We start from the raw sequence: 23,693 nt of genomic DNA, 5'->3' as shown, positions 1-23,693 counted from the left end.
AGCCAAGAGTCAGTACCTCCAGGAACTGGGGGAAAAGAGCAGTCTGTGAACAAGAAGTAAGCTTAAGGGGAAGTGACTTTGATGCCAAGAGGACAAAGAACGGGCTTTTTTTCAGTAGCAACTAGAGGCCAGGCTCTGGGAAAGGCCCTTTGCATGGATTGTCTCCTTCCGCAGTGAGGTAGGATGCCTCAGAGCAGGAAACTGGGGGGTAAGGAACTTCCTAAAGTCTATTCCCAGCTCAAACTCTTCCCTTGTTTTGCTGAGCGGATTCCCGCTTTTCTTTCAAGACGCCTTTTAAACGTCACCACTTCTAAGAAGTCTTCCCAAAGCCAAGAGCTGGGCTCTCCTGTTCCTGCATAAGTCATCACTAGTCTTACACGTGTCACCCTTGGTTGCCTGGGAGACCCTTGAGGGTGGCCGGCACAGGGTAGATTCTCAGTAAATGTTTGTTGATGAGGCGAAGATTAAAGGCAAAAGAAGGAGACCAAGAAGATAATTCGTGTCTGAAGATTCGACACAGCCAAGCCATCACCCTGAGGTACCCCTCCCCTGTCCCTGCCAAGCAGGTGATGCCTGGGGGTGTTATAGGTAATCATGCTAACATTAAAAGCTCCTTCCGTTTGCGGAGTGCTTTGCTGTCTACACAGCATTACCTTGCAGGCATCATCTCATCTGACCTTCTTGAGCCTAGGTTGCCCTCAGCCCATTTTCCAGGCAGTGAAGCTTTCAGAGGCAGAGTCTGGCCAAGGTCACACAGCTGGCAAGTTGCCACAGCCAAGAGCTCCTGAGACTCAAGTCGTTGCCGCATTCAAACTTGAACTCAGGTCCCTCCTGACGTGAAAGCAGACACACACACACACACACACACACACACACACACACACACACACCCACCCCTTGCCGCCTTGGTGAAGACTATAAATTCGCCTCCTGTCTTGCTTGGCATCATGGCTTCACAATGGAGTCTTTCTTTTCCAGACAACATGTTTAATTAATGCCTTAAAGGAAATTCACGAGCGTGATCCCTGATGCCATATGCTTATTCGTTCATCTTTTCTTAGGAGGGACAGTAGACATTTGCTGAGCTCCTGTCGATGAACACAGTGCCAAGGACTCGGCGAGTCCTGGACACCGTGACCTGCACGGAGGCCGGGAGGACGCCTTGGAAGGGCCTCCAGGGCAGCCCTGCCCACAGCCCACCCACCACCCCCCAGGCCTGCCTCCTCCTCCCCGCGCCTAGCAGTTACCACCCTACCACCGGGCACCCTCTTGATTTCCCTTCATAAAAAGCCCCATTCTCCTTGTGCACAATACACTTTCACAATAGATAGTCTATTCAGCCCGGAGCCCAAACCAGCAGGAACCAAAATGCTGGTTCTTCTTTACCATTAGGTCTTCGAACGTTCCCAAGGGAGGAGACCTAATTGCGTCCTGCAGAATTAACTTCCTGTTTGCTTGGCTGTCACTTCTAGGGACTGGAGGCCCCTTGAGGGTCTGGCCTGGGTCTTTTCACTGTCACCTAAGGAGAGGAGATCTTCATTGCTTAAAATAATATAATTAGGGGTGCCTGGGTGGCTCAGTCGGTTAAACGTCGACTTCGGCTCGGGTCACGATTCCACGATCTCACAGTTTGTGAGTTCGAGCCCTCTATCAGGCTCTGCCCTGACAGCGCAGAGCCTGCTTCTGATCTTCTGTCTCCCTCTCTCTCTGCCCTCCCCCCCCAAAAAAAAACATTAAAAAAATAAGATTATTATCAGCATAGAAATTCGGCAAACAGACTAAGAGTCAAAGAAGAAAATAAAAATCACCTATAATTCCCACAGACAGAAATAACTCTCGAAAGTTGTTTGTTTCCTTTTCAGCATTTTATATGTGTTTTTTGGGGTAAATCTATATGTATATGCAAAATTGTACAAAAATATAATTCTGATGCCTATGCAATTTTGTATCTCGCTCAGATTACAAACATTTCCCATGTCATTAAATATTCTTCAAAAACATGGTTTTTAATAGCCAAAAAGTACTACATCAAATGTGCATGCCATAGGCTCTTCAAACATTTCCTCATTGTTGAATACTTAGGTTACTTCCTTCCTTCTCCTTATTTTTTTGTTTGCAATTTTTGCCAACATAAATAATACTTTGATAAACACCCTTAACATACGTTTTTGTCCACCTCGCTGATTCTTTTTTTTTTTTTTTTAAGTTCACTTATTTATTTTTAAGTAATCTCTACATCCAACATGGGGCTCAACCTCAAGTCACATGACTTGAGTTTGGCTCTTCTGACTGAGCCAGTCAGGCATCCCCCACCCTGCTGATTCTCTCAGATTTCTAGACACCAGTGTGCTGTTTTGTTTTGTTTTGTTTTGTTTTGTTTTGTTTTGTTTTGTTTTAAGTAGACTCCACACCCAGCATGGAGCCCAACTCAGGGCTTGAACTCACAGCCCTGAGATTGAGACCTGAGCAGAGATCAAGAGCCGGATGCTTAACATGACTAAGACACCCATGCACCCATTTCTCTCAGATTTCTAGAATGAAAGTTACTGAATTAAAGTAGCTTTGAAACTTGTCTTAGTCTCCAGTATCAACCTATTTTCCAGGCTGGGTACTGATTAGCCCTCCCATAGCCATACGTGTCGTCATTGTGGCTTTTATGTATTTGTTTTTAACTGTTTGGTGAAGCTGGCAGTTTCCTGTTTATGGTCGATGGCCTTTGTTTCTTTGGGCATATTTTTATTCTTATATTTTTGCAAATAAGGCCAGTGAAGTTATGGATCCAAGTGATGATGGGAATTAACTCACGCAGATGTGCACCATCGGTCACAAGGAAGGGGTCAGAGGAGCTGGATTATTCGATGGCACCCTGTCATTCCTCCTGGGAAAATAATTTGCAAATGTCAGATGTTTGCCCCCACCTGTCCACACAGACTTTTGCTTTTCTTTGGGTTTGCCCTGCAAACCCTGGTGATTCCTAAATTATTACTATACTTCTGAGGACTGTGAGTGGGTGCCCATTTTCTGTGGGACGTCAGTCCCTAGCCCCGTTCTCAGTGACCCTCCACCCGTTCTGGGTCTCCCGGCATCCAGCCCGTCCGTCCACCTCCGCTCTCCGCAGTCCCTTTTAATTCAACCCTGGGGTCCTACGCCTTCCATTGGCGGGATTCCAGTCGGGAGGTTTGATACTAAAAATCCAGATGTTGAACACTGCAAAGGCACTGATACATTTTTTTAAATGTCTGTTCTGTCAATGAAAGAAACATTTTAATATTCACCTGCTAATCTCCAAGCGGTTACTCTGGCGAACACATCAATCGAGACACTGAAGAGCTGTGTTTCATCCCTTTTCTCAGCTTACAAGATTCCTCAGATTTTCAGAGATGGGCATGAACATTCTGGAAGGCCTGTGGCATGAATGCATCCTCCCTCGGGGAAATCATGAGGATTAGTAAACCTTATAATAACAAACCTTCCTTCCCATTTCAGCTCTAGGCAGGCAACCATGGCATGCCCAGGAGAGGCCTCCGTTTACTGAGTCTGCCTCACAACTGCTGATTTCTTCCTCTCTCATGGGAATCTGGCGTTCCTTCCTCGGTTGGGGAAGTAGAGGGGACTTGGCTGAACAGTCTTGGCAGGTGTCTGACTCTGTATCTAGGCCCTTGCTGGTAGCGCCTGACATTCACATAAGCTTTACAACTTATGAACTACAGCGCCACGGGTCCCGTCTCACATATTACCTGCTTTTGTGCCTCCCAACTACCCCCAGACGTGGACCCTAATGAAATTAAAAAGGTCTCAGAGAAGGAAGTGGGTCACCTGCCCAGACCGGTTCTCACCGGCAATCTGTGAGAGAAAAAGGTATCAGGGAGGTAGGTGGAGAGCACAGTTACTCTAAAGAAAGGGAGAAAACAGGGGTGCCTGGGTGGTTCAGTCGGTTAAAAGTGTCTCAGTGATTTCGGCTCAGGTCATGATGTTACAGTTCGTGGGTTCGAGCCCCACGTTGGGCTCTGCTCTGGCGGTGCGTTGCCTGCTTGAGATTCTCTCTCTCCCTCTCTCTCTCTGCCGCCCCCCCCCCGCCCCCGCCGTTTCAAAATAAACTTTACAAAAAGAAGAAGAAGAAAAGGAGAAAACAGACTTGCTGGAAAGAAATCCCAACCAGAAACTCTGATTCAGTCGCTCCATAGCTGTGACCTTGGGAAGTTTTGTGGGTTTTTTGTAACATTTCTGTGCGTCAGTCTCCTCGTATGCAAAAGGATGACCAGAATACGACATCTACCTGGCGTAAAGGTGACTGTAGAAATCTGTTTATCATAGTAGGTTCATAAAAGTGGAAACATCCACTTTTTAAGTGCAACAATTAATTTGTTTAAACAAATTAAGATACCTGCATATATGTATATATGGAATGGCATCATTCATTAGCAGTGACCTTGTGTTTCTAAACAGGGAGAGATATTTGTGGCCTATCTCTGGGTAGGTATCGTTGTAGGGGCGCCCGGGGGGCTCAGTCAGTTGGGCGTCCGACTTCGGCTCAGGTCATGATCTCAAGGCTCGTGGGTTCAAGCCCTGCATTGGGTTCTGTGCTGACAGCTCAGAGCCTAGAGCCTGCTTCCGATGATTCTGTGTCCCTTGCTCACTCTGCCCCTCCCCCACTCGTGTTCTGTCTCTCTCTCTCTCTCTCTCTCTCTCAAGAATAAAACATTAAAGAAAATTTTTTTAAAAAGTGGTTGTAATTCAGTTGGTATAGGGTTATGCCATTTTTGTTAATTTTGTAAAAATAGCATATTTACGTGTGTAATCATTCATCTGTTTAACGAGATTGACTTTGGAGTTTTATTATGATGTGCATTTACATGTGGATATGTGGGTATAAAACACCCAAGAATATACACCAAAATATAATGTCTCTACAGGGGGTTCTTTCTCAGTTTGGCTTAGCTGATTTTCAAATTCTTTCACAATGAACGTGTGTCACAGAGAAATAATAGAAGTATAAAATGTTTACAATGCAGGAACTGGAACGTCGGTGTCTGCCTCCAACCGGGGGGCGTTTTCCTGGTGCCAAGTTCATCTGCAGGTTGCTGGGGGAATGAGGAACCCAAGCAAAGGCCCGAGAGGTTTTAAGAGATTTAATTCCGGCTCTGGAGGAGTCGATAATCTCTTTCTCTCCCTCTCCCCCCCTCAGTGTGAACTTCTGTGTCTACTTCTCTTTGCTGAGCAAACACAGCCAGGTGTCTGCTCAGAGGGGCCCTCCTGGATTTTATGAGGCCTCCCTCTTCTCATTCTTGTTTGTTCTTCAGGCAGGCCACAACTCCACGGAGCAGGCCAGGCCTCTGCAACTGCAGTCTTCCCATTTCCAGGATGTGAAATTTCCGAGACATCCAGGATGTCCTGGCCATCCCGATCAGGCTTTAGGCGTTCCCCAGTCCCAGTGAACCCACTGGGACACAGGCCATCTTTGAAGGAATGCTTCCTCCACAGAGAGCCCATCACGTTTCTGACACGGTGAGTCATTTTGGTTTCGGCCCAGAACGTAAAGTCATTCCCAGGTTGTAAGGGCACCTCCCTGGCAGTCAGTCACTCCCCGATTTATAATAATAATGAATAAAAGCCACCAGGTATTGGCACTTATGCACCGGACGCTAGGCATGGGCTCAGTTAAGCCTCACAGCAATGCCGGGGGTCAGGTGTTTTCATGCCCATGTTACAGACGGGAAACTTACATCAACCTGCCCAGGATATGCAGCCAGTGAGCCCCCCGCCCTTAAGACACAAGACCCCGTCTCTGCACCGCGCAAGACTTCTTGACCCCATTTTATAAGTGAGGAAACCGAGTCTAAGTTATTCACTGGGACTGTTGTTCACCCAAGTTCTTGAAGTTAGCAAGTGGGAGAAGCTAAAATTTGAACATCTCGCTGATAGGGCCCCGCTGCCTGACTTGTGCCCTGACACAGTCCCCACTCGCCCCTCCCTGACTTGTGTGCCCTGACCTTCCTCACTCCCCACTCCCCCACTGTACTCCACACCGCAGCAAATACTTGTGGCTATTCCAAGAATCTGTGAGAATGTGCTCTCTTGCCCTGGGGCCTTTGGACAGGCTGTACCTTCCCATGCGTTTGCCTGGCACAGGCCTGCTTTTCGATGTCACCTCCCCCAGGAAGCCATCCCTGATCACCCCGGTTCCAAGAATGCTCTGTGGCGCCTCCTTGGTTCATTCATGGCATTGCGGTTGCCGGCCTCCTGGCTTCTTCCCCTCCCCTGCGGGTCTACAAAGCCTAAGCGAGGGCCACGTGTGCTGATGGCCAGTTCCTCCGCATCCAGCACAGGAGCGGGCACAGAGTAGGGACTCAGTAAGCATTTGTTAAATGAATGTCTGATTGTCAGAGCCGCGTTTTGCTTTGTTTGGAGGACACAGCTGAGGTGCGCCGAGGGGGGAGTATATAAATAATGACAGCAATGTGGCTTCCCTTCTATCCTATTTAGAGGGCTTAGTGGGCGAGTGCGCCGGGGTCATACCGGGCTCAGTGCCCTGATGTGAAAACCATGGTGTCCCCCTGGCTGAAGCAGTCTCGGGCTACTGTCTTCTCACTCCCAGTCAGAAACAAACCACGTTCTGAGCGACTGGAGTCCTTGCTCACAACACCGGGAGCCGGTTTAGGGTGGGGCGAGGGGCAGTGGCCTTGGGGCTCCAGTCTCTAAAGGCCCGGGCCTCTGGGCTGGGGGGAGGGGTGAAGAGTGGCAGGTCCCGTCCCTGGGAGGCTGCAGTCACTGGGGGAGAGACAATGGGGCTCAGCATCTGCTCCCCGCTGGGAGAAGGGACCCTCCAGTGAAAAGCCAGGGAGAGCAGGGAAGTGTGGGAGGAATTGATGAGGAGAAGGGGTGGAGCCAAGGAGAAGCAGCCGGGAGGAAGGAAGAGAAGGGGAAGGAAGAGAAGAGGGAGGGGTGAGGATTCAGGCTTTCCTTCCTCTCCATGACCCGGTCCCGGGCTGCAGCCCGCTCCGGCATTGTTTCCTGCGGAAACCCTGGGGGCCCACGGAGACCTCACGTTTCTCCCCAGCCCCTTGGCGGCAGCCCCCGTCCGTGGGTCAGGCATCCAGCAGGTGCTCAAAGCTTACTTGGGAAAATGAGAAATGTGGCCAACTTTGCTCAGGGAACTTTTCCCTTGCCTTCTCCCCACTTCTCCGGAGAAGCTGAGGGCAGAGCAGGTCTTGGGAGCACGCCCAGGCGCCCCATGAATAATTGACCCTTCCTGGCGGCTCTGCCCGGCTCAGTCCGAGGACTCCAGACCGGCCCAGCGTCGGAGTCGAGAAGCGGCTCCGAGTGGCGGGCGTTCGGGAGGTTGGAAGCCGAAGGTCCGGCCTGCCCGGGGAGCGGGGTCTGGCGGGGGGGGGGGGGGGGGGGGGGGGGGGGGGCAGGCGGTGGCAAAGCCCGCGGCCCCGCGGGGAGGCGCCTGGGGCCCGACCCCCCGCGCCGCGAACGGCCACGCCTCGGCGCCCCCCAGCCTCGCTCCCGGGGTGGGGACGGGGGGCGCGGCCCAGGCCCCGGGATCGGAGAGCCCTCGGGGGCGGAGGCGCGGGGGGGGGGGGGGGGGCGGCGATCCCAGCGCCTCCTCCGAGCCCCTTCCCACCCCGGCCCCGGCGCTCGCAGCCCGCGCCGCTCCCTCGAGTCTGGCCGTCCAGGGCTCTGCAAACAGCTGTTTAAAGGCTCTTTTACAGTTCAGTGCTCTGCGGGGATGTTTGTTCCAAGCCCATCTGCCTACTTTAAAAATATATAAGTAAAGAACACACCCAGCCTTCCACCCCTGGCTGGGGAGGGGCGGACTCGGCGGGCCCCCGCCCGCACTTCGGAAGGAGCCGGCACCCAGCCGCCGCCGCCGCCGCGGCCCCCGCCCCCGCCGACCCTCCTCTCGGGAGGACGCCCCGGGCTTCCCAGGGGGGAGGGGGCGCGCAGCCCCCGGGCCCCCTTTGTGCGGGGCAGGGCCGGGCCCCCCATTTCCATGCGAGGTTCAGACGCTCCCCCTCTCCCCCGCTTCAGTTAATCTTTGTTCCCCTTTTCTGCTGAGAGGAGAAAAAAAAAAGAGAGAGAGAGAGAAAGAAAAGGAGGAAAAAAGGCGTGACTTGATTTTCAAACGAAACTCCCACAGCAAACAAAACCCTTTTAGAGAAATAAGAAAGGAGGAAGAAGGAAGAAAAGAGGGAAGAAAAAAAAAGGAGAAAGAAAACCCTCCAGGCTTTCAATTTGAGTGGGAGAGTTGAACCGAAAGAAAGAGAAAGAAAGGAAGAAAAATCCTCTCTGCGGTAGAAAGAGAAAAGAAAACTTGGGCTGACAGGAGGGGGGTGCTGGGGGGGGGGGTGGAAGGAAGTGAGAAAACAAAAGAGAGATAAAAGGGCTGCTTTTCTGTCTCTCTTCCTCTGCGAGCTGGGTTAGGAGGAGCTGTTTTGCATCCCTTCACGTCAGCCCTGCCTCATTCCCTTCTTCCAGGGAGGGAGAGAGAGCGAGCGAGCGAGAGAGCGAGCAGGAGGGAGAGAGAGCGAGAGAGGAGAGGGAGAGAGGAGGGGGGGAGAGAGAGAGAGAGGGAGAGAAAGAGAGGAGCCGGAGGGAGGGCGGCAGGAGCAGGCGGCGGGCGCGCGTGGAGGCGGGCGGCGGGCGCGCAGCAGCAGCCCGGGCGGTGGGCAGCCAGGAGCCCCCGGCCCGGCCCCGGCCCCGGCCCCGGCCCGCCGAGGGCCCCCAGCGCAGGAGCCGCGCCCGGACCAGGGTGAGTGTCCCGCGCGTCCCCCCGGCCCCCGGCCCCGCAGCCCCGGGCGGCGCGCCGGCGGGGGCGCGGGGGGCGCGGGGGTGGGTCGAGGCGGCGGCGGCCGACCCGCCCCCCGCCTCTCCCCGGGGACGGCCGCGCGCAGGCCCGCGCCGCGCTGCAAACATGTCGTCTTTTCCTTTCACTTCCACATTCCCTCATGCCGGGGAGCTGGAGGGAGAGAGGGAGAGCCGGGGAAAGAGGGAGAGATGGCGTCTGGGGGGGGGGGGAGGGGGAAGGGAGGGAGGGAGCGAGCGAGCGAAAGAGGGCGAGAGCGAGGAGAGCGCGCGAATGAGAGAGAGAGAGAGAGAGGGAGAGAGAGAAGCAGAAATGAAAGGAAAGCGCCGCGGTGGCGGCGGCGGCGGCGGCGGAGCGGGAGGCCGGGGAGGCGGCGGCGGCGGCGGCGGCGGCGGCGGCGGCGGCGGCTCCCGGGCCCGCACGTGGGTGTCCCGGCACCCCGCGCGCTCCCCCCGCACCCGGCCCGGGACTCAAAGTTTCACCCCCTCGCCGCGCCGCCGCCCCGCCCCTGCGGCTGCCCACAAACTTTATTCTCCGGTGCGGGGGGGGGTGGGGGTTGGGGGGACGGTTACGGCGCGTCCCCGCCGTCCCGGGAGGGGGGGTGGTGGTGGCGGGGGAGGGCCGAGCGGACTGAGGGGGGGGGGCTGGGGGTGCCCCCCGAGGGCAGCCGGCGGCCGCACGTCGTGCGCTGCGGGACCCCCGCCTGGCCGGCGTCGGGGCGCCCCGGGCCGGGGACCTGTTGAAGGTGCTCGCCGGCTGGCGGGGTCCCCACGGCCTGTCCCTAGCCTCCCTAGTCTCAGTTCCCCTTCCTCGTTGCCCACTCGCCGTCTCCTCGCGGTCATTTTCCTAATTGGACGGAGCTGTGGGGTGTGATCGCCGGCGTCAGACGCGGGGGGGGGGGGGGGCCGAGGCTGCCGGGTGGGCGCGAGGACCCGGGTACCGACGGGGCAGCCCCTGCAGGCGCGCAGATCCCACAGACCCGGCCCTAGTGCCACCGCCCCCCTAACTGCGGACTTGCTAACTAGTGCGTATCGGGTTTTTTTTTCCAACTTGCCTTTTAAGATGACTTTTATGGTCGCAGCAACTGCTTCCCTCCAGTCTGAGCTGTAGTTTGGGAAGATTTAAGAGGCCAGGGCGGTGCTTGCGTGGGTTTTAACTAACCCGAAACGGTCCTTAATGTATCTGTCTCTCAGCTCTGCGTTGGTTGGGGCGAAGGCAGAGCCGTAGTCTGGGTGCGTTTTCACTGGGACACTGCGAGGTGCCCGTCCTTCCCCGTCGGAGCGGTCCAGTGAGTGGCCATCCTGGTGGCCCACCTTCGGGCTGCCCGGCCGAGCGCCTAACTGCCAAGGGCACTCTGAACGCCTTTATTTCTGGGCAAAATGGAAACTCCTAGCCGGTGTCGACCTGGAGGGGACGGTAGCCGGGTCCCGTGGGTGTCTGGGAGAGTCACAAAAATTCCCCCACAGGTGTGCGAAGCAGGACTTTGCACCCTTGGGGGTCACCCAGCCAACTTTGAAGCTACTCTTTGAGTCCTGCCTTTGTACACGTGTAAGCAAAACCAGTCAAAGTTCATTTCTGCCAAGTAGAGGGCCCCTGGGCCTGCATCCCTGGTGTGCTCTTATCAGGGGCCTTTAAAAGACCTGCCGGGTCTTGTGGGAGAAGGGAAGAAAACCACCCCTAATTGCCATCAGACATTAGAACATGTATTTTTAGTGTTTGCGATCAAGCCATGGGCCTGTCTGGTTTTGATTTTTGAGACCGAGCATGACTGTATGTTTCTTGTTTGTTTTAAGTGAATATTGTTTTCTAGAGCTTTCTTGGTGGTTTTGTCAACCGGCCCATGGGCCACATGTCACCACCCTGTGCCAAGCACCTGTTTGAGCCCTAACTGGTCACCTATAGTTCCAGCTGCATTAGTGCTCCAGAAACCTGCAGGACCTGGCTTCCTCACATGAGGGCAGTGGGAGAGAGCAGCTCTCTTTTGAGTAGGGGGGTGTTGGACATTTGGGTCACATTTTCTTTCCTCCAGGCTCGCCTGGAGGGAGACGCAGTGAGTTGAAGTGAGAACAGATCCTCACTCTTCTCTGGGCAGATTCCTAGGTGAGTCCTTGTCCTGGGGTGTGCGGCCAGCAGGCCGTTTGTTCTGTACTTGGGTCACCTCCATCCCGACCAGGCATTTCCTACCGGGGAGACTTATTTTAGGCTCGCTGTCTAGAGACCAGGAGACAGACAAGGTCTGGGATGGTTTTCGAGTGGACAGAAGGGAGACTAATGGGACCACCAGAGGTTTTGCACGACTTCTATTTTAGGTTTGCCTTGCGGCCCGGAGGTATTTCCATCTGAGTTTGCTCAAGTTTGAAGGTAGAAGAGAGGAAGTAAACAAAGGAGGAGTCAAGTGTATCCCGCAGGATGCTCCCCACAGGCTCCTCATTGGGCTTGCTCCCCCACCAGGTCCCAGGTCAGGGGCTCATGTTGCTGACCGAAGGAATCTCTGCATCTGCTGAGTCTCGTGTTAATGATGGTTGGTCTCAACCCTCAGACTTCAAAGCCGGAAGACACCGTAGAGATGGCCTGAAAGAAACTGAGGCATGAGAAAAGCTCCATGCCTGGGGCTGTGCTCTAAGTGGCAATGCCAGTACCTGAACCAGAACCTTCAGAGTCCATTTCCGGTGCTTTTAAACACAGGGCCTTGGCCTCTGTTCTCGCTGGGGATCCCGAATCAGGCTCTGTCCAGAGAGTGTGGCTCCGAGACCATGAAACCGTGGGCGTATGCTCCCTGCATGAGACGGGTAAACAGGGCACTTTATTGCCCGGCTCTGTTACACACATACTATTCCAGAGGCTTTGACGGGCCACTGTGACTACTAGGGGACACCAGGAACAAAGTGTGCCAGTTCAGTGAGGCAAGCGGTTTCGTTCTCGGGATGTTCCCAAGTCATACTCGGCACTTTTTGATCCGGAATGCTTCCTTCGTGCCCTGTTCTTGTGTGTGATTTATTTAGGATTGGTCTGCGGAGAAGAACGGGGGTGTAAGGAAGAGCCAGAGACCTGAACCGATGTCTCTTCGTGGGTTAGCTCTCCTACTGGAATGTCAGCTCGTGAGGGTAGGAGGTCTGTGTTCGTGGCTAAGCCCCTGTGCTCAGAACAGGGCCTGGCACGTGGTGGGCCCTCGATAATCCTTGGTGAATAAGTGGACCGGGCATTAGGAAAAAGACCTCCCTCCCAGTAGGAACCCACGAGTGACACACAGAGGTGGGGACAGGGAGGTGATTGATGGGACCTGCAGAGTTTTGCAGTGAGTCATGGCTTCAAACAAGCTCCAGACAGGTAAGGCAGGAGCAGCTGGGAAGAGTCGATCCTGCATAGGTGGAGCCACTGGGTGGAGACTGTGCAGAACAATAGAGACATCTTGAACTGGACTGGATCGCGGGAGAATAATAATAATCAGGGTATCTTGGGCCGGGCTTGTCCACATGCTTTGTGTATATCGTGTCCCTTAGTCCTTGCAGGTGCCGGTACTAAATCGTTATTCCCGTTTGGCAGATGGGGAAACTAGAGCCCAGAGGAGTTGAATAACTGGCCCAGGGGCACAGAGCTGATACCTGAACCCAGGCTGACTGACTTCAGGTTTTGCCTCCCTGCAGTGAACAATGAGGTCGGGGATCCCTGCCCACACCAAGGAGCTGAGCATTCAGAGCTTTGGGGTTCCTCGAAAGGATGGCAGCAGAAACACTGAAAAAGAAATCGTTGGTCTGCGGTGGAGCGAGGCCGGTCAGGGAGCCTGCCCTCTGCTTCCCTTTGCCGGGACCCGCACCGCTCTCGAAGACCATTCACCCAACGCAGACTCGAAGGGATGCTTCTTTGGGAGGCCTCCCTGTCCCCCGAGCAGAGTGGCTAGCACCAGGTCGGGACTATTTTGCACTTGATAAAGATTTAGGAGACTTTTTCTTTTCTTAAGCATGCTTTTCGACTTCAATTTTGGCTGGCATGTATTTGAAACCGGCGGGGATTTTAAAGCTAGAAGTGTGGCTGTTGGCCTTGAGGGCTCCAGAAAGTGTTTCCCACACGTGTAAACCCTCCCTTCCTGATCCAGGATGCTGGCCCAGGCTCTTCCAGACCACAACAGCTACCCTTTCATTGACGGTGTGATTTACCAGCCTCTGTGCTGGGCCCGACCTCATGGAGCTTGTAGTCTCCCTGGGAGACAGACACTGAACTAATAATTACACAAATACTCTTTAATTACAGTTGTTATAAACGCTTCAAAGGGAAAAGTACAGAGGCCATGGGAGCTGATAATCAGGGAGGATGAGGGAAGGGAGGCTTTCCTGAAGAAAGGGCATTTAAACAGCCACAGGAAAAAGGTGGGTGAAGAGGCCTTAGCCAGGGTGGGATAGTCCGTTAACCTTGATGTAAACCCCGGGCCCTGCACCCGCAGCACCAGCATCGTCTGCCCGGCCCGCCCAGGAGCTTGTTAGCAAAATGCATAATCTCTGGCCCTCAGCAGACCTGCTGAATCTGCATTCTAACACGACTCACCTGCGTGGTAAAGTCTGCGAAATGCCAAAGGAATCAAAGTTCTGAACGGGGAGGGGGGGGGGGGATTCTCGGCTTGGCTGTGAATGAGTTGGATGACCACGGGAGAGTCACTTCTCTGGTTAATGAGGGAATTAGATCATCTCGCAAAGTTCCTTCTGGCTTCTGTCATCTCTGGCTTTTGCTGGTGTGTGCTGTTTCCAAGCTTATTAAGAGTGAGGGCCTGGGCGTCCACAGCATCCACCTCTGCGGTGCCTCTGGTGGCCGCCCCCTCCCCCCCCCCCTCCAGCAGGCACTAGTCCGTGTGGTGGTCTGACTTCCCATAAATGCTGCAGAGCGGCCAGACCGGCAGAGCTTTGGGGAAGGATCAGAATAATTCGCAAAGAGCGTGTGGGGCTTTGTTGCACGCAGAGAGATTGTCTTAAGGTGACCCAGGGAGGATTTGGCCTGAATCGAGAGAAAAACTGTTCAAGGGTCAGAAGGGCTTTGGGGAAGAAAGGTACACCATTTCTGCCAAAAGCGGAACCTAAAACGAGGGAGTTGCTCAATAGTTCCTTGCTTGTGAACATAATACTTTAAGAATGGCCACGGAGCGTTGTGCCTGAGATCCTCACATCAGTGTGGAGAGGACCAGAGGGCCAAGGCCCGTGGTGCTTGAGCCTTGCAGTCTGGGGAGGGTGGGGGAGGGAGGGCTTCGGTTGTGCACGTGCAGCCGTGCAGAGTGTTGTGTGGACGTGTGCGTGCTTTGCTGGGGAGAACATCCAGAGCTTTTGCCGGCCTCAAAGGGACCTGCGACTTCCCCGAACTAGGGGCAAATGCCTTTCTTAGCTCATTGCACCCAACTCTCTTCCTACACAGCACTTACTATGGACCAGGCACCATCCTAAACACTTTCCATACATCCGCTCATTTAGGATGAATAGCTTTCTGGAGGTCACGTGTCAGAACCAGGCCTGGCACTGGACGGTTGGGCCCCAGAGTCCCGGCTCACAAAGCCTAACTTCCTAGCAGGGCAGGTGGGACTAGGGGAGAGCACTTTTAGGAGAATGGAAATTGAGATGACAAAGGTCCCTAGGTTACAAGCAAGTGTCTCCCAGGGACGCCTGGGTGGCTCAGTCAGTTGAGCGCCCGTGACTCTTGGTTTCAACTCCGGTCATGATCTCGCGGTTCATGAGTTCAAGCCCCGCGTCGGGCTCTGCGCTGGCAGCGTGGAGCCTGCTTGGGATTCTCTCTCTCTCCCTCGCTCTCTGCCCCTCCCCCACTCTCTCTCTGTCTCCCTCAAAATAAATTAAAAACAAAAAACCAGGTGTCTCCCAATTGCTCGTGCATAAGACAAAAGTTTTTCCCCACGTTGCCAGGCTAGCCCACGAGAGTCTGTGTCAGTACTGGGCCTAAGTCATTTTGTTTGCTTAGAAAAAAGAATTAGGAAACAAGACAGCCGCAGCACTGCAAGCTAAATGAAAGATTCTGGATTCGGCCAGAAGATGCTTGAAGAAGTGCACTGTCGAATAAGGGGCGGGGTGGTAGCAGGAGATTGGGACAGATTTTGAAAGGGGGATTAAAGGATATTAGAAGCCAAAGCAGGGCCAAAAATGTATGTCGGATCGGCAGCTTCCAAAGGTAAAATGGACTGGTTCTCATTACTTACTAATTAATGCGTGTAGCTCACAGACCTGACCCTTCCCCCATCCCTAATGCCTTACCCCCAAGTACAGAGGCCTTGTGTTTTCTCTTTAATTCATTTCTGTGCTGTTTGAATTTTTATCAGTGTGTATGATCTTTATAATTCATATACTTATAAATGGAGTGAAGGACTGCTATGTTAGAAGTGGGTTGACCTCTAGGGGGGTTTTAATTCTGTCTTCTATAACCGTCATCCTAAAGGCGTCTGTGATATTAAATATATATGCTCTATTGTGTGTATATTTTGGGAATACTGAGAGAGGTGTTGGAAGCGGGAGGATTTTCAGTAAAGTCAGAAGCTGAGACCAGGGAATCACAATGTAGCCCGACCACCTTCCCTTTCTTCGTTCCATTCCCTCAGTGTGTAATAAATAGGGAATCAAGGTCAGGTAGGAAGGATCGCCACAGAAAGCGGGAATGTCCACCCTCCAGATTGACAGGGGAAACTATCACTTCTGTAACGACTCTTGGTTCAGTGTGGTTTGTCTTCTGGTCATGCCCGAATGCCATCTATGACCCCATCCCATTCCCAGTGGGGCAGCCATGGAAGAACGGGGTTCCAGATGGGGAGGCTATCCTGCAGGTGTTCGGTAAGAAACAATAGCCGAACTTCAGTGGTTGTTTTACGCACCACATCAGAATGTCCTCAGAAGGACCACATCCAAGCCGGCCTCTTGAAAAGCATCAGGTTCCCTTTGGAAGCTGGTGGTGCTGGTAGGTCAGCCCCACCCTGCGATGTTTGATCGTGGGGCCCCCGAGTTTACATGCCTCCTCTCCCATCAGGCCTCCGTTCACTAGCCACAGACCACAAGTTCGCTGCGGACTTGCTATTACCGGGAAGCAGGTCACCTCTGAAATTCTGAACTCTTCCCATCTCCCCACCGCACTTCCCTCCTTGAACACCCCTGCGCCAAGCTGGGAAACCTATGCCTACCCACCGGGGCAACATGTCTAGCATCAACCCCATCCCTAGGTCCCCTGTGTCCTGCCCTGGCTACCCCCGTAGGCCTGAGCACCCCACATCCTCCCGTGCCCTAATTCCCTGCCTACAGATACAGACACACCTGTCTCCCTCCTCTCTGGCCCTGCTTCTCCCCAACCCACTTCCCGTGTCACTCCACCCAAAACTTCACAGAGAAGAGTTCACCCTTTCTGTCCCTGCTTCCTCTCCCTCTCTCCTCTCCAGCTCCAAAACAGCAGAGTATTTCAACCCCCACTCCTACCTGCTCTTGCAGAGGCCCCTGACCCACCCCCTGAGCATGCCTGGCAGTCCCTTTTGTGGCCTCTGCTTACTTGACTTCTCCATGGCAAATACTGGCTCGTCACTCTGGGCCCTCCTCTTACGACTTACTGTTTTCTGCCATTCCCTCCTCTCCTGCCAACACTTTGGTGCCTCGGCCATGGTTCTCTGCTACTTTTTCCCCTTCTGTGCTTATGGTTTCAGTCTGCAAGGCCAGGACTCTTGTCCTGTATCTATCTCTGTCTTCATGTCTCCTATACACAGTTCAGAGCTGGGTTTACGTTGGTTATAGTTTTGGATACATGTGGATTTCTTTGTACTATCTTATTTTGTGCTTTCTGTTTCTTCTTTTTCGGATTCTTTGTTCATTCTTTAATTAAAAAAAAAAAAAAAAAAAAAAGATTTTATTTTTAAGCAATCTCTACACCCAACAGGGGGCTCGAACCCGCAGCCCCAGGATCAAGAGTCGCGCGTTCCACCGACTGACTTAGCCAGCCGGGCTGTTCATTCTTTTAAGTTGATTAAAAGATTTTTTTGGGGGGGCGCCTGGGTGGTGCAGTCGGTTAAGCGTCCGACTTCAGCCAGGTCACGATCTCGCGGTCCGTGAGTTCGAGCCCCGCGTCAGGCTCTGGGCTGATGGCTCGGAGCCTGGAGCCTGTTTCCGATTCTGTGTCTCCCTCTCTCTCTGCCCCTCCCCCGTTCATGCTCTGTCTCTCTCTGTCCCAAAAATAAATAAAAAACGTTGAAAAAAAAAAAAAAAGATTTTTTTTTTTCCCTTTCTTTCCTTCACTGTTTTTTTCTTTACTGCTTTGCAGCTTACACACTCTGTTTCTATTCTTTTGATCCTTGCAGACTGCAGAAGATTTAAAGTTAGTTGGTGTCTATCTCTTCTCAAATAATGCAAGGACCTTGGGAATGCTTTCTGTAAAGTCACTGTTGTGACACATGCAGTCGTCTCCCAGTGGTTTAGCTGCATCGTGTTTCTCTCTTCAGTTCCACAAACCGGGCATTTATTTTTAATGTTCTATACAGTTAGCCTTTGCTTTCATTTTCCGCATATTTTCCATTTTGCTTACTTAACGTTTCTCCTTGCATCTCAGACCTACTTTCTGATATCACAACATATGGTGAAGATCTTCTCATCGTAAACTTCTCGTTCCTGTTTGGCTAACGTTTTATGTCATCCTTACTGTTACTGTTTTAGTGGGTATAAAACATTAGCTTGCCAGTTATCTTCCCTAAGTGTTTAAAGATAGTTTTCCATTGTCTTCTGGCCATTGTTGATGTTGAGAAGTTGGTAGCACAATTATTGTTCCTCGTAGGTAATCTCGTCTCCCTGGTTGGTGGTGGTGGTGGTGGTGGTTTACATGTGTGTGGGTATGCGCTCATTTGTATGTTTTGCAGTTCAATATTATTTACTTAGGAGTGGATTAGATTTTATTTGGCTAAGCATTCGTTGGGTTTTCTGAAACCAAAGATTGGTGACTTTTATCAGTGCTAGAGGCTTTTCAGCCATTAGCTCTTGGAATATTGTCTCTCCATCATTATCTCTCTCTGGCCTCTCTTTTGGGAACTCCAGTTAGATGTGTTTTGATCTTATTTCTATATGTCTCTTAACTTTTTCATTTGCAATCTTTTGGGTTTTTGGTAGTGTTTTCTGGGGAATATCTTACTTGTCTTCCAGCTTCTTAATTCTCTCTTTAGTTATCTCTAATCTTCTGTTTAGTCCACCCACAGAGGTATTTTTAGTATCAGGATTAACTCACAAATTGTAATATATTTGATGTGTTTCCATTGCAATTATTATTTTTGATGCTCATGATTTGAGGTTTGTTTTTTTTTTAAGTTTCTTTCTTTATTTTGAGAGAGAGAGAGAGACCGTACGCACATGTAGAAGGGACAGAGAGAGGGAGAGAGAGAGAGAATCCCAAGCAGGCTCCACACCATCAGCATGGAGCCCGACGTGGGGCTCAGACTCATGAACCGTGAGATCATGGCCTGAGCCAAAGTCAGACGCATAACCGACCGAGCCACCCAGGTGCCCCTTGGCTTTGGGTTTTTAACCTGGATGATTATATTTTTTTATTGCCGTGTTTCTATTCTATCCTTTTCTAATATGCCTGGTGATTTGTGTTTTTTAAATAATCTCTTACTCCTTAGTTGTGTTTTTAATTCTCCATTTTATTGATCGCATTAAACATACTTATTTTGTATTCTGTATCCAGTAATTCCAATACCGAAGTGTTTGCAGGTATAGTTAGTTCTGTTGTGTGCTGCTTCTGCTGGTTCCTACTCTTGAGGGCTTGCTTCCGTATGTGTCTCGTGATTTTTGATTGCAAGTTTATGTTTGTTAGAATTCTATCTGTGAGAATTCTTCAAGGTATGGGATGAAAGTACATTCTTCCACAGAGGGTATGCTGCCTTCTACCAGACACCTTAAGGCCCTCCAGATGGGTCCATTTATTTATAATTCTTAGCGTGTAGTTTTGAGGGCCTGCCAATGACCACAGGTCCTCAGAGGAACTTTTTTTGAAAGTCCACCCACAGCTAACGCTAAGCCTGATTACTTCCTTCCTGACTGTATACCACCAGACACCCCACTTTGTCTCATCGTTCCCCTATTGCCAAATACTTTCACTTCACATTTGGGCAAGTCCTGGTCACGCCAGGCCCAATTAAAAACTGTGAATCTTCTGAGCCTTCCCCATGCCGTCCCTTGCAAAACTGACCTGTTCTTCCACATCCATTGGCCACTGTTCCCTTACCGCTCAGTCTAGAGGTGTGTGTGTTTAGTCCCCATGCTGGACTCTGAGCTTCTTGAAAACTCAGAGCTGTTATTTATTTCTGGAGCCCCAGTGCCTAGTTCCCTGTTGGTCGTAGTAGTGGCTTAGTAGATCCCTATTTTTTTTTTTTAATTTTTTTTTTTTTCAACGTTTTTTATTTATTTTTGGGACAGAGAGAGACAGAGCATGAACGGGGGAGGGGCAGAGAGAGAGGGAGACACAGAATCGGAAACAGGCTCCAGGCTCCGAGCCATCAGCCCAGAGCCTGACGCGGGGCTCGAACTCACGGACCGCGAGATCGTGACCTGGCTGAAGTCGGACGCTTAACCGACTGCGCCACCCAGGCGCCCCAGTAGATCCCTATTGATTGAGCAGAATTTACGGCAAAATCAATTCTTCTCCTCTTCTTGGGTAGTAATTAAAGAAAAAAAATCCAAGCGCTCACCCACCCTGTAATCTTGGACAAGTCTAGTTCATCCTTTTGGATCTCAGCGTCCACACCTATGAAATGAAAGGATGCTTCTAAGGTCTCTACTTGTTCTAAGATGCCGAAATTCACCACCGCTTGTATGGTTATCAGTCATGATAATATGGACCAGCCCTTGGCTCACAAACGGAACGAAGGCATGTGAGGACCATGGAGAGAGAAAGAGCATGATGTGAGGCAATTGGGCAGGATTTGGAAGAGAAAAAAGACAAGGGACTTAGAGGTCAATTACAGGTAAATTAATATGACATAAAGATGGCATTTTAAAATTTGTGACTTGGGACAGCAACTTGATGGCCTTCTAAAAAAACGAGCACATTATAACACAGTATATTTCAGATGGCTTAGAGACGGTAAATATAAAAAATGAATTCAGGAAAATACTAACTGTGACTTAAAACCCAGAAGTCATAAAGGAAAAGATTAATATACTTGTATGCAAGTGAAAAATTTCTGTGTGGCTAACATCATCATAAACGGAGTCAAAAGAGTCTGCTAGTTCTCAAAACTAGGGGACCGTTTTTGCAACGTAGGTCGTAGATATGAACTGGTTTCCTTAATATCTAAAGAACTCCTACAAATCATGAAGAAAAAGACCATCAACTCAATTTTTTAATGTTTTGTTTATTTGTTTATTATATTTTATTTCTTTTTTTTAAGTAGCTCTACACCCAATGTCGGGCTCAAAATCACGACCCCAAGATCAAGCATTGCATGCTCCACCCAGGTGAGCCAGCCAGGAGCCCCGCAACTCAATTTTTAAACTAAGCTAAGAACATGGGCAGTTCACAGAGAAGGAAATACAAACGGCACTTAACCATCCCACTACTAATTAGAGAAATGGAAGTCTACTATGGAGAAGTGACACTGGGAACAGTTGTTCTGATAATTGTTGATAGAGCACACAGTATACCGAGAGGATTTTTATTAAAAAGTCTCTGTTGTATAGAGACGATATTTATTAAAATCCAAAGTGCATGAGGTGCACCTGGGTGGCTCGGTCGGTTATGTGTCTGACATCGGCTCGGGTCACGATCTCCTAGTTTGCAAGTTCTTTGCTGTCGGCGCATAGCCTACTTCGGATCCTCAGTTTCCCTGTCTCTCTCTGCCCCTCCCCTCTCACGCACGCACACTCTCTCAAAAACAAATGTATTTGTAAAGAAAGAAAGAAGTTTGGGAGGAAAGAAAGAAGGGAGGGGAGAAGAATCTCACCTTTGCTCTGCATTTTCACTTAGGCTGTTTTAGTTATTACTCCCCTCAGCAACCCCCAGTGAGGTTACCATTTTTATAGACCGAGAAACCGAAGGCTGGAAGTCCGAAATGACTTGCCCAAGTTCATGGACAGAGCCTTGGAAACTGGCCTTGAGTCCAGTTCTCGCTCCAGAACCGTTGGGCCCCTGTCTGTAGATCAGCTTCTTGTTTGGGGGTTTTTTTTCCGGTTTTCGTCCTTTATTTCAAGCTGCCATCTCATTGGTCAAAGCCCAGTGACCGGCACACCGTGGCCTGAGGCCCACCCCTCCCGAGGGAGTGGATGTGCACTTCTGTCCCACCTCCCCCAGTTGGCTCGCTGGCTGACAAATGCCTATGGGGCAAAGCTCAGGCAGTAGGTGGTGGAGCCAGCCCAGAACCCAGCCAGCCACATCAGACACAACGAGGAGGATTAGGGATGGGCTTTGCAGTCCTACCTTTGAAGTTCCCAGCTTTTATCAGAGTGTCTGAACCTTAACATTATTTCAAGGGAGCTTTTATTACTGTCTGTGGACTGGCCTCAGGTAGGTACCAGCTGCTGCCAGGTGCCGAGGGAACACTTCCTGGTGCCTTAAGCTGGTGCCTTCGCTTTGTTATATGGCAGAGAAGTTTTTCGGGCTAAAGGCACTGGGTACTTAGAAGATTCTGGAAGAAAAAAAAATGTCTGTTTCAACTTTTCTATCTAGAGGTGCGATGGGATGGCATCCCTTTAATTAAAGGGAAGGAAAAGTGCTTGCTCGCTTTATTCTCTTTTTTTTTTTTTTTTTTTTGTCTCACAGAAACACCTCCTCTGCTGTTTTCAAAGTAGAGTATTGACTGCTTCCTTTTTGTCAAGGAGAAATGCTGTAGGAGAACAAAGCTAAAGGTGTTGGCCGTATATAATACGAGGCTGTAATTTATAGGTACGGCTTCACCCGGGGGAAGAATTTGATGTCTTTAAGAGATACAAAAATCATCCAGCACCACCTGTCCTGGGGTGTGGTGTCATATTTATTTGCAGAGTTGGAGTCGTCATTTCTTAAGGAAAAAGCAGGGCTCATGGGGGTAAGAAGTCTTCAGGATCCCGGGGTCTGAGCCGACCTTCCAACTCCCTGTCATTGTGCTACTTGGCATCTTTACGAGGGATGCATCCTAATGACCCACCCTGTCCGTTTTTGTTTGTCTGGCTGGTGGACGTGGAAGTGCCCTGAACGTCACAGAGCTGTCCCCATGTGAAGTTCGTACCCAGCTGTTTGCTGAACGCGTGAACAGATAGGAGGCGCCCGGTAAACGTTCCTCAGATGGACACATTTTGACATTGGAGGTAGACTTTAAAGCTTTCGATCATCAAGAGGACTCGAGAAACGTAGACGTCTGCCATTATGCTTCCGTGGATTTTCCCGACTCTTGAATAATTAAGTGTGTCCCATGGAATTTTTCCTTCCTTGCGCTGTAGGTCATCTCTCTTTAGACAAAGGCCAACTTCTGTAAATGGTACGCTCTGTGCTCTTACTAACTCTCCCCAGCCATCCCGTCCATTATCTGCCTGTGTTCTAGCTCATTCTCCAGAAAAACTTCCACGTAACATCAGCCAAGTTCTTTTGCTTTGGTTACAAAGGCTTGTGAGAATTTCTCTTCCAAACCCCTGTTTTAGAGCTTTTGTACCTGGGTGGTCAAAATTCATTTCCTAGCACCAGGTAGATTAACAAATCTCGGCTCAGGAACTGGCCTCTCTCTCTCTCTCTCCTTTTTGAATATACTGTCTCAAGAGATGGCCACTGCCCTGTCCTCCGTGAAGGACAAAAGTAACGTTTGTTTTGCCTTTTCACACCTTGGCCCCTCGGCTTGCTGTCCTCTTCCTCCCCTGGTGACAATTATTCGAAGGAGCTAGACAGGAAAGTGGACTTCTGGCTATTCTGGGGGAGTTGGCTCTTTGCTTATGACTCACACCCTCCCTGTACTCATTCAGGCCTCCTGGAGATTTTCATTCCCCTTCACTGGAAACTACCCCTTGTTGAAAATATTCTTAGGTGGTTTTAAGATGTCTCCATTCAGGGTTTGGGTTTTTTTATTATTATTTGTTTGTTTGTTTTTTCAATTCCACTCCAGGTTTGAATGTCCAAGGAATGAGAGGTCTCTTGACTCCTGGATCTCTTCCTTTTGTTTTTTTAAGAAAATCGATTTTATTGATTTTTTTTTTTCTTGTTACAAAGAGATTGATGATTTTTTGCAGAAAATTTAGGAAATATAAACAAGCAAAAAGAAGAGAGCAAAAACCATCTATAATTATTAATATTTTAGTATGTTATATACCCTTCCAGCATATATTTTTTAATTCAAATGAGATCATACCGTGTGTACCTTCATGTTGCTTTTTTTTCTTTCTTTCCTTTTTTTTTTTTTTGCTTTTCCTTTTTTTGGGGGGTCTGTTTTCTTTATTCACTCTGCCAATTTCTTTTTTTTAATTATTAAAGCATATACTTTTTTTTTTTTTAATTTACATCCCAGTTAGCATATAGTGCAACAATGATTTCAGGAGTATATTCCTTAGTGCCCCTTAACCATTTAGCCCATCCCCCCTCCCACACCCCCTCCAGTAATGCTCTGTTTGTTCTCCGTATTTATGAGTCTCTTCTGTTTTGTCCCCCTCCCTGTTTTTATATTATTTTTGTTTCTCCTCCCTTATGTTCATCTGTTTTGTCCCTTAAAGTCCTCATATGAGTGAAGTCATATGATTTTTGTCTTTCTCTGACTAATTTCACTTAGCATTATTCCCTCCAGTTCCGGCCATGTAGTTGCCAATGGCAAGATTTCATTCTTTTTGATCGCCAACTAATACTCCATTGTATATATATATATATATACCACATCTTCTTTAGCCATTCGTCCCTCGATGGACATTTGGGCTCTTTCCATACTTTGGCTATT

General features: G+C 50.3%; 1 protein-coding gene across 2 annotated transcripts in view; it reads left to right on the top strand.

Annotated features, from left to right (window-relative positions):
• Positions 1–6,969: 6,969 nt before the first annotated feature.
• ZNF710 (zinc finger protein 710) overlaps positions 6,970–23,693 on the top strand; it is a 68,848-nt gene continuing 52,124 nt past the window's right edge. The window contains exon 1 of one of the 2 annotated variants that reach the window (XM_042940985.1): positions 6,970–7,100. The gene's annotated coding sequence lies outside the window, so the exon portion shown is untranslated. Of the gene's footprint in view, positions 7,101–8,649; positions 8,756–23,693 lie in introns of those variants that run through there. The other variant, XM_042940984.1, reaches the window with a different exon arrangement.

This window comes from Panthera leo, chromosome B3, assembly GCF_018350215.1.
Source record: "Panthera leo isolate Ple1 chromosome B3, P.leo_Ple1_pat1.1, whole genome shotgun sequence".
Classification (NCBI taxonomy): Eukaryota; Metazoa; Chordata; class Mammalia; order Carnivora; family Felidae; genus Panthera; species Panthera leo.
This window is presented reverse-complemented; position numbering and strand designations above follow the sequence as displayed.